General features: G+C 39.3%; 1 protein-coding gene across 2 annotated transcripts in view; it reads left to right on the top strand.

Moving 5' to 3' along the window:
* Nucleotides 1-5271, top strand: part of LOC118331297 (glucocorticoid receptor-like) — a 61489-nt gene that overhangs the window by 32940 nt on the left and 23278 nt on the right. The window lies entirely within an intron of this gene.

Genomic DNA, 5271 nt, shown 5'->3' with positions numbered 1-5271 from the left:
TACGGCGTGTGGATAGTTGCAAACTTCTAAAATCGTTCAAGTTCCATAGGAGGGCGGGGGAAGAAAGAATGGGCTGATGAGATGAAATGATGATTGAAGTGACAGCTCTGTGTAGGAGATGTAGACACTCAGATGTGAGGAGGGGTGGGTGGGTGCGGAGTTTAACAGGAGATAAAGAGAGAAGAAAAGAGGGAGCCATCACACAGTCACATGATGATTTCTGTAACAAGGGTAGCTTTATAACTGTGCTCCTCTCTAGCAACCAAAGGCTCCACTCAGTAATTCAAAGACCAAATCAACACACAGACATGCACACACACACACATGCAAGCTTCCTATTAGTGACACACACAGAAAACACACACAACTTACGCTGTGTATGCTTGTCTTCGGGTAGGTGAGTTGGATAATCCTATGACTCGCCTGACCTCCTCCATACTTCTGCCAGTAGTGACACGCGATTGGCTGAGAGGCTGAGCGTAGGGGTGGGGGATGGAGGAGGAGGCGTCTGCCCCAGCAGCAGTAATACAAATATTATATAACCGTGGCAGATGAGGCGATGGGAAGAGGAAGAGGGGGAATAAGCGGTGAGAGAGACAAATGTGATGGAGAGAGAGGAAGTGAGAATAGGGAAAAGTACAGTAAAAGGGTAAAATTACACAATAAAGATAAAAAAGTCAGAGAACAGATGTTTTACATAATGTGTTGATAATTTATGCAACACTGCAGCACAGTATTACCAAATAATTATATTGCATTAATTTCTTTGCAGAATCAAATATTGTTTACGTCCAGCTGAACCTGTATAATGAGTCAATTAATTGTTTACTTGATCGCCAGTAAATTAATTAGCAACCATTTTAAATAATTTGAAGCTGAATATATTTGGGTCTTGGTTGGGTGGACAAAACAAGATATTTTAAGACATCACTTTGGACTGGGATGGGCATTTTCTGACATAAATATACCGATTAAGAAAGTAATAAGCAAATGACTTGATAATGAATATAATTGCTAGTTGCAGCCCATCCCTACCATTTAACCCATCTGCTTTTAGAGGTGACACCAAGATATCATCAAATCAATGATGATATAGCATTGTATTTGCGCAAGCGAAGACTGAATTTAATCACTGAAATTAACAATGGTAACTTCTATCTTGACTGAATCAAATAAGCACAAAGTCCAATAAATCCCAGTCTACAAGAAGAGTGTGTTTTCCCCCCAAGATGGGCAGGCAGACCAGGTGAACACAAGTAATGTCATATTTTCCTTTTTGAATGTAGACCATACCCCCTTATGGGTGTCCAATAAGATTGGGTTTTTCTAAAAAGAAAAACCCACTCTCAGAGCGTGAGCACAACATGGAGGATGTTCATTACATGCCAAGGTTGCCATACAAACGATGGAAATACATATGTTTCAGAAACTAGCAATGCATAACTATCCAGCTTAAATCTGTGTATCATTTGTTCTTTTCCTAAATAGATTTTTATGTTTAATGTGTCTGATGTCTCTACAGAAATTGCTTTTATTAATTCACATAATTTTAATAAAATCACGTTCAAAACCACGCTAATACATACATTAGTTTTCCAAAATATCTACCATAATGTGGTTGGCCATGTCAATCCGTTTCCTTGTTTGTGTAAAGCACTGTGAGGCTCTCTTCTGCTGAAAGGAACCAGTTCATTCTCCCACCACCCATCTCATACTTTCTGCTCCCACACATTAGCCATAAAAAGCTTTGATCTTAATGGAAAAACTATCCTCTCATCGGTTCCCACTGTAGTCACTGGTGTACAATTCCCCAGTGAAAGCAGGTCAGCCCGGTTCAGATCTCCCTCCATAGCTGCTACAGGCACTTTGTTTGTTGTGGTCTGTTATTAGTGCTGATCTGTCTTTTCCACCACCTCATCATGCAATGTTACGTCATTAAGAAAATTTATAACACATTTATAACTTGTATAGCTGCCCTGGTTTAAATTTTAGTCTTATATCGGGTTAGGGTTGGGATGTTTGTGTGATTAATTGAAAATCAACATCCTGGTTATTGGCTTATACCTATTAACAGTGGAATAAAATTCACAATGAAAGCAGAAGTCAACATTGATTTCCGGTTGTACATCAACACTTTCTATGAATATACAGTGTGTATAGAGATAGAGAGGACTGTGCATTATTAACAAAATCCTGCCAGCAAATACTGTCTGTTGCAGCAGGATTTCATTTAATTTATTGTTTTTGTTCTTGAGTCTAGCTGCCAAACCTCTCTGCACAATCTCTCAGTATTGACACATATTGTTAGCATGTGTTCACACTCAGAAAGATGTGTTTGTAGGTGGAAGTAAACTAGTGAGGGAAGTGATTGGCAGCATGCCTCACTGTGCAGTCTGCTCAGATTTTTGTTACATTCGCTTTTTATAAGACCCGGTGCATAACTGGTGTGCAGTACAAGTGCAGTGTGGGCGGAGAAAGATCAGCAAAGGGCAGTGAACTGCAACTTGCTTTTGTGTGTGCATTAACATCTTCTGCCCAAGTCCCTCTGGAAAGTTTTAATGATTCTGCGTGCAGGTGTTTTTTGTTGGACTGTCACACTTCCATTTTTTGTGTGCCAGACATGTGTACATTTGTTTGTGATGTGATCTTGCTCACAGACAAGTCATTAATGCTGTGTAAGTGTGTGTGAGAGAGTGTGTAAGTGCATGTTTATTGCAGTCTGGTCCAGTATGTAGGCGTTTCTAATGAGGCTTGAATTTGTGCTGCATGGCTCAGAGCCCCACTTGTTGGCTCAGTGATGGGAGGAGCATGTGAGTTAGAGCAGGAGTAAGAGGGGTTTGTAAATCTTTAATTCAAACACCACCCTGTGGTCATTTTACATTACCAGCATTTTAAGTCACATTAGAATAGAAAACCTATAAAAGGATAATTAAGACTTCCCAATAAACTTAAAGTACTGTAGATCAAGTCTTGCAGTGCAGCTGTAACAAGAATTACCAAATAATGTTGAATAACCTTCTGACAAACCTCAAACTGTAAAAGCAAATACCATGTAAATGCCACGTGATCTCCCGTTTCACAGACACTCTGTCTTTTTTCCGGTGGCTGAGCAATCCCAGGAGAGCAATCACAGGTCAAGCACTGCCCGATAATTAGTGTTCACAGCATCCTCACTCAAATCCAGCCATAGCCGCTCAAGTTGACAAGTAATGAGAGAGCCAGAAAGATGAGCACATACGAGAAGGACTGCTCCTCATAACAGGAGTTCAAAGAGGATGTTTCTATTAATACCCTACTACTGCCAGACTGACGATCCAAAGTTAAGACGGGTACATATTAGAAAGCATCTGCCAACATTTTTGGAGTGCTAGTATTGCAGATAAAGTCTAACCATAGTGTTTACAGATCATGATAAGGGTGAGGTGAATTAGTTCATTTAAGTGCGACCCAATGTAATTACTATGTTATGTGCCATACATTTACAGCATGTTCAGGGTCCATTGCACAACAAGGTGGCTGTTGGGTAGGGCTGGGCAATGTAGCTGAAAAATGTATCATGATAAAATGTTACATTTCAGTTGATACTGATAATTATTGGTAAATTGAGTAAAATTACTTATTTACACAATTTACCCACTTTATTTTTCAAGGCACACAGGTAATAATTGTAATGGTAATGTTTTATCATACGGTAATATTTCTGAGTTATTGCTATATGTGTTATGTGCTCTCATGGAAGTTTGGATTTAATGCATTTAAGGGAAACTATTGATATTTAATTTTGTGTCTATTGTCGATATATTGCTATTGTTTTATTGCCCAGGCCTACTGTTAACTACAAATGTGGGTTTGTATATAGGATAATGATGTCAAAGTTAGGTCACAGTTTTGTTGAGGTTTATGACTATACCTTTATCAGTTAAAGTTAAAAACAGTTACATTTTGTGGGTTTGAAGTTTCAGAATGAGCCATACATAGTCATTTTGGTGATAGTCATGCAGCCTTGTAGGTCTGTGGTTGAATTAAATATTTCTTGTTTGAATGTAGGTTGTGACTGGTGACATGTTGCATACTTCAAAAGTTGAGTTGTATATTTCTTGTTTGAATAAATAATTTGTCTGTATTTCTCCCCACAATTTTCAATGCTAATTCTCCTTTAATTGTAATTGCAGCTTGCTATGCATTTTTTTTCTTAAAACTGATAAACTAGCAATGAATGATTAAAAGCATGATTTGATTCTTGATTTCAAAAGGGAAGATATTTCTAGTTTCAGTTGGACTTAGACAATGCACATTTTGTACATATATTGTCAAATTCCCTCTTCCAGACTCTGGCAACAAGCTGTGATTGTACTTTTGTAATGTACTTTTCGGATGACTGCCAAAAGTTAGGCTAGCATTGCTTTCTGAATCTCGCTACCATCTGAACCTGCCTGTATGTGTTTGAAATGATCTAGTTTAGTGTTAAGCGATGGCTGAACTTCCTAGCTGGACATCTTCCAAGATCCGCCACCTCTGCTCCCCCTTGGCTGCAGTCCAATTTACATAAGCAAGAGTCGTCTTTCCAGTGACCATGAGGCACCACACCACTGTGAATTTAGGTTGTGCTTGTTTGGGGAGACGAGTGGAGGTGGGGCTCCTGGTCTGTGAGACTGACATTAACAAGTTACATTTTTATACTCTCCTCACTCCTGGTTTGCAAACATGGCTATAGAGAAAATGGGTGGAAACAACACTAGGAGCATTAGTAATATCAGCAACACCATGGTTAAGATATCTATAGACCTGAACGTAAAGTCATTATCAAGCTTATCAAGCTTAACAAGCCAACTCTGTTACATAATGCCCATATACATTCCAACTAGCTGCCAAAACAAACAAGGGAGAAAAGATTTAAGCCCTTCTAATGCGGTCAAATTCTTGTCATGGATTACACAGCAGTGTCAGTCTAATACTAGTTTAGAGTCTGGTTGGCTACAACATTCCCTGACACACTCTCAATGTACATGCTGGCACTTTGCCTGCAATACATCCACAAATTGGTGTTGGTGCCGAGTTGAGCTTCACGCTGTAGTTCAGGTATCTTCATTACTTTAACTCTAATTATAGGGAGTCGAGTGTAATGACAACTGTGTGTGTGTGTGTGTTCAAGTTTTCTCAGGTTTAAACAAGGCTTTAATGTACATTGTAACCAAATTGGAGGCTTGGGGTGAGATTTAGAGCTTAGTTACCACACAGAGGAACTGCTGCTGCCAGTGCTTCACTGGGTTC

The sequence above is a fragment of the Morone saxatilis genome, unplaced genomic scaffold (assembly GCF_004916995.1).
Source record: "Morone saxatilis isolate NCDOM2014 unplaced genomic scaffold, NCSU_SB_2.0 Contig20, whole genome shotgun sequence".
NCBI lineage: Eukaryota > Metazoa > Chordata > Actinopteri > Moronidae > Morone > Morone saxatilis.
The sequence above is the reverse complement of the archived record's forward strand: the minus strand, read 5'-3'. Positions and strand labels throughout refer to the sequence as shown.